This window comes from Nicotiana attenuata, chromosome 8 (assembly GCF_001879085.1).
Source record: "Nicotiana attenuata strain UT chromosome 8, NIATTr2, whole genome shotgun sequence".
Classification (NCBI taxonomy): Eukaryota; Viridiplantae; Streptophyta; class Magnoliopsida; order Solanales; family Solanaceae; genus Nicotiana; species Nicotiana attenuata.
In genome coordinates this window covers 19,972,408-19,978,407 of record NC_031996.1, presented here as the reverse complement: position 1 = coordinate 19,978,407, position 6,000 = coordinate 19,972,408, and positions in this window count along the sequence as shown.

Here is a 6,000-nt window from a genome sequence, read left to right as displayed (position 1 = left end):
TAAGGAAAGAAATTTTAATTAAAACTTTTCAAAGTAGCACAAAAGGGGTAAATACATAGAAGTTATTTAAGGAAAACAATCAATGGTACATGGTTTGTGACAACTATGGAAAGGGAATCAATCAAACAGCCAGTGAAACAAAAATTACAAGTTCAATTTGAATAAACCAAGTCAGGAAAAGGTAAAGGAGATTCAATCAAAGAAAATCAGTCGGACCTTATTAAGAGGATTTCGGAATCAATCAATTAGTTGGAAAAACCTTTTGAAAGCAGAGTCATTATATATAAAACACACAAATCAAGAAGGGATTGTCAAATTATTTAGAAGAGGGTTTAATCAAAGAGGGGTTCAGAATCATAAGCAAAAGTGGTACAAGTCCAATTTGTAGACTCACGAGGAGTCTGAGAGTCCAAGGTCCCAAAGAGGAACCCTAACTCGCACACAAGAATCAAAATTGCCAAGAAACCCCCAAATCTTAGGGTTTCGAATTGAGTCAGACAATAGAGATGAGAAGGCAAGTCGCTTGATAGAGGCTCAGGAGTCCTTTCCAAAGACTCATGAGAAACAAACAAACAAGGTACACAGTTAAGAGCATGGAGAACACGTTTGAAAAACTCAGAATTTAACAAGTTCAGAAGAAAAAGATACAAACTTAGGCAAAACAAGATGAATCATGCTTAGTAAGAATACAAACATAGTACAGTAACGCCAACAAAATCAAAGAACTCAATCGTAAACACATATAGCAAAGATTAACATGTGAGCATAGGAGAAAAGAAAGTAGAAGAACATTACATGCATAGTAAAAGAAATCGGACAAACACACATAAAGAAAGAACAAAAAGAATCAGAAGGGTATTTTGAAGAAACTTTTCGGAAACCCTAAATCGAAATTAAACGATTTTGAAAAAAGAGAATTTGGGGAAAAACCTTTAAAAAGTTCAATAGAACACGGAAATGTTCCAGATCAAAGAGAATAAGCAAGTAAAGAACCTCGAACAGCTTAGGGTTGTAGAGAAAACCCTAGAAATGAGAAAGGTCTTGAGGAAAGTCAGATCCTGAGTCGAAAAGGCTCATATTGCTTGAATACGACGGAGTAGTGGCCGGAGAAGCCATAGATCTACAAATCTGAGAAGATCTTGAAGAAAACCATCGAAGTCAGGCTTCACAGCCTTGAATGGCTTAGGTCTAATGGTGAGAAAGGGTGAGTACAGACCGTCCATGGCCTGAGACGCTATGGATTCCGGTGGAAAAGGGGTCGGAGACGACTAGGGTTCCAGGAGGGTTCGAGAGATTTGAGAGACGAGGGGTTCAAAGGCGGCTGATAGGTGGAAGTGATTAGGGTTTGGGGGGTTTGGAAATTAAAAAGGAAAGGGGGAATTATGGCCGTTGATCAAAATGATCAACGGGCTGGATTGAATATGAGCCGGGCGGGTTTTTTAATTGGGTCAGGGGTCGGGTAATTTAGGGATTGGGCTGGTCTGATTTGGGGACTGAAATTGGGCCAATTTGAGGTTAAAATTGAAAGGTAAAAAAGGCTGTAATTGAAATAGAAATGGGCTAAATGTTAAATAGCCAATTTTCCCCTTTTATTTTATAAAAATAGCAAATAATGATTTTAAAAGTAAATTTAAAATACTGAGCCAACAAATACTATATAGATATTAATCTAAATATACTGGAACTAATTTTACAATTATAAAATGCTATTAATCTTAAAGTAGGCTATAATTGCAGTTATATGCAATTTAGTCTTTTAAATACCAAATAATTTTGTAAAAATATGCAAAAATTACCTTAATTATATTTTGGTGCAAATATGAGAATAAAAAATAAATTATTCACCAAAATGATAATCTTGAGAATAATTATTGGATTTTGTACTGATAAAATAGACAATAAATTGGTTTTAAAATCTTTAAAAATTAGGAAAAAATACCAAAACTCTTGGGCATGCTTATATATGCATGTACATGCTATTTTGAAAGTATTTTGTATATAAAATACATAGGGAAAAATTGGGTATCAACACGTGTGCATAAAGTCTCTCTGAAAATTTAGATCCTCACATCCCCGTCATTGGAAGATCTTGCGTCGCCATCTTAGTATAACTTTTGTGTCCGCTTGGGACATCCCGCAGTAAGTAGCTCACTTTGTTCCTAGTATTGTGGTTGCCCGTGACGTGGTCGTGTATTGCAGTTGGGAGTTAACATAGCAGAAGCATGTCCAGCTCATAACAAATGTTTATTTTCCCTTTACACCTCCACAACATGTGTTAATTGTGTTCCTTAGATAGCGAATTCATTGTGCTAGTTTCCCAACACTTGTTCGATAACCATGAGAGAACATATCCTTCTATGTGTCATTTATAACACTTCCTTTCTCATTAAGGACCCTTACTAGGATCTCNAGTCAGATCCTGAGTCGAAAAGGCTCATATTGCTTGAATACGACGGAGTAGTGGCCGGAGAAGCCATAGATCTACAAATCTGAGAAGATCTTGAAGAGAACCATCGAAGTCAGGCTTCACAGCCTTGAATGGCTTAGGTCTAATGGTGAGAAAGGGTGAGTACAGACCGTCCATGGCCTGAGACGCCATGGATTCCGGTGGAATCACGGTGGAAAAGGAGTCGGAGACGATTAGGGTTCCAGGAGGGTTCGAGAGAGTTTGAGAGACGAGGGGGTTCAAAGGCGGCTGATAGGTTGAAGTGATTAGGGTTGGGGCGGGGGGGAGAGTTTGGAGATTAAAAAGGAAGGGGGAATTATGGCCGTTGATCAAAATGATCAACGACCTGGATTTAATATGAGCCGGGCGGGTTTTTTAATTGGGTCAGGGGTCGGGTAATTTAGGGATTGGGCTGGTCCGATTTGGGGACTGAAATTGGGCCAATTTGAGGTTAAAATTGAAATAGAAATGGGCTAAATGTTAAATAGCCAATTTTCCCCTTTTATTTTATAAAAATAGCAATAATGATTTTAAAAGTAAATTTAAAACACTGAGCCAACAAATACTATATAAATATTTATCTAAAAATACTGGAACTAATTTTACAATTATAAAATGCTATTAATCTTAAAGTAGGCTATAATTGCAGTTATATGCAATTTAGTCTTTTAAATACCAAATAAATTTGTAAAAATATGCAAAATCACCTTAATTATATTTTGGTGCAAATATGGGAATAAAAAATAAATTATTCACAAAATGATAATCTTGGGAATAATTATTGGATTTTGTACTGATAAAATAGACAATAAATTGGTTTTAAAATCATTAAAAATTAGGAAAAAATACCAAAACTCTTGGGCATGCTTATATATGCATGTACATGCTATTTTGAAAGTATTTTGTATATAAAATACATAGGAAAAAATTGGGTATCAACAAGTGTTTGAGAGAGGGGAGGGTTTCAGAGGCGGCGGATAATTGAAAATGATTTAGGGTTGGGGGGTTTGGTAAAATAAAAAAATGAAAGAATGCGTATGAGCCGTTGATCTCATAGATCAACGGCTGAGATTAAAAGAAGGGATTCGGCCGGGTTATTTGAGTGGGTCAGGGGCGGGTAATTTAGGAATTGGGCCGGGTAATTCGGGATTGGGATTAGGTTTAATTGGGGGGGTTGTTTTAGGCTAAAATTGAAATGGTTAGGGCTAGTATTTAAATAGCCATTTTTTCCCTTTTATTTTATAAAAATAGCAAAAATCATTTCTGGAAACAAATTTAAAGGTACTAAATTAATTAATAATGTATAAATGTCGAATTAAAAATACTGGAATCAATTTTACAATTATAAACTCAATTAATTCTCAAAATAGGTTAATATTGCAATTACATGCAATTTAGCTTTAAAATACTAAATAAATTTGTAAAAATGTGCAAAAAATTACCTTAGCTATATTTTGGTATAAATATGAAAATACAATAAATGAATCACAAAAATGATCATTTGGGGAATAATCATTGATTTTATATTGATAAAATAGGGCAATTGATTTAAAAAATAATATAACACCTAGGCACACGTATATATGCATACATATGCTATTTTGAAAGGTATTTTGCATATAAAAATATACGGGGAAAAACTGGGTATCAACAATAGGTTAAACAGAAGTAAACATGTTGATTACAAGGAAACACATAGGTTTAATAGCAGTAAACATGCTGATTAGGAACAATAATCATAAAGCACAGAGATCTAATAGGTAAAGTAGACATGCTGATAACAGGGCACATAGTTAAGTTGAATAGCAGTAAACATGCTGAGTAGGGAAACACATAGGTTTAGTTAAACAGAAGAAAGACATGCTGATTATAAGGAAACACATAGGTTTAATTGAATAGCAATAGTGGAGGCATACCAGTTAAGAGATAGCAATAGAAGAGTGAAGAAAATAGGGTCCAAAGGTCTAGCCTTGGCTTCCAACCGACTAGACAGTGCCACAAACAAAGAGTAGAAAATTGTGATAGAGGAAGAGAGCAAGAACTTTTGTGTGTCTTTCTGTGTCTGTGTGCTGTGTGTAAAGAAAAAGAGTGAGGCTTATATAGCATTGGTAGAGTAGAGTAAATAAGATAAAGCAGTTTAAAGGTTTGCAAATAAGGCAAAGAAATAATAAGTCAATCAATTTAGGCATGACAGGACAAATCAGTAGGCAAAAATCATGGGATTATATCAAAAATAACTCAGAATTGAGGTCCAAATAAGGTAAATGGTAAGTCTGATAGCCAATTAGAGTCAGAACACCAAAACCCGGCAAACAACAAGCAATTAGTCATATAAATAAGGTAACACAAGTAAATTAGCGACCAATTTGGGGTTGGTAAATCAATTAGCCCACAAATTAAGCTTAGCAGGAACAATTAAGGCAAGTAGTACTAGTTAGGAGTCCCAAAATAAAGAAAGTAAATAAAATTACAGGAAGTAATCACCTCAATAAACAAAGCAAATTTCAACACCCTAGGCAGTTTAGGTAATCAATCAATTATTCAGGAATAACGGGAGAATATTGAGGCGAGTAATGAAATAATCAATCAAACTAAAAACTGGAACACAGTCATGAAAGAATCAGTGCAAAAAGATAATCAAACACATAGGAGTTTTAGAAAAAGTTTCGCAGAAACAGATGAGGTGAAAACCCTAGTTATTAGGAACATAAGGATCGATTAACAGTAAGGAAAGCAGAAAACCTTTAAAGAAAAATGCAATAGGAACTCGAAACCACTTCAGATCTACAGCAAATAATAAAGAATCAAAACCCTAATTTGGAGGAACATTAAAATCAGTCGATGATAAAGAGAACAGAAATTTTTTAATGAAGACTACCGTATAAACTCGAAGACGTTTCAGATCTACAAGGATCTAAACTGATTCAAAGTGTAAGAGATTGAGGGTTTTGAGAAAGTGACAGAGATAAAAGAAAATCTGGTTTGGAACCAGAGATTCGAGCCATAAACACAAGATAATAGTACTCACAAACGGAGATGGTCATAGGTGGATTCTTAAAAGGTTTCGAACAAAATCTGGGTTGGATCTCTTCGAGATCCCTTCATGAAACCACAAATTCGAACAACTAGAAGAGGTAAGAGGCCGGTAGGGGCCTCAAATCACCAGGGAACCCCATGGAACGGTTAATAATCCAAGGGTTTGGGGTAGATTTAGGTGACGGCGCTAGGGTTAGGGTTAGTTTCAGAGAGAACCGGAGAAGAAGGGGGATTCAAGGGCGGCTATCTTTGGATAATGGCCAGGGTTAGGGGGTTGTTTTGGGTTAAAAAAGGAAAGGGGGAATGGGGGCCGTTAATCTCAGAGATCAACAGCCAAGACTGGAAGGGGTTTGGGTCGGGTAGAGGTCTTTAGGTTTTGGGCTGGGGTGGTTTGGGCTTAGGTTAAATTAAATTGGCTGGGGAAGGTCCGATTTTGGGTATAATTAGGGACTATTTGTTAAATACCCAGTTTACTAAATAAAATAAAATTTAAAAATAGCTAATTAAATGATAAAAAT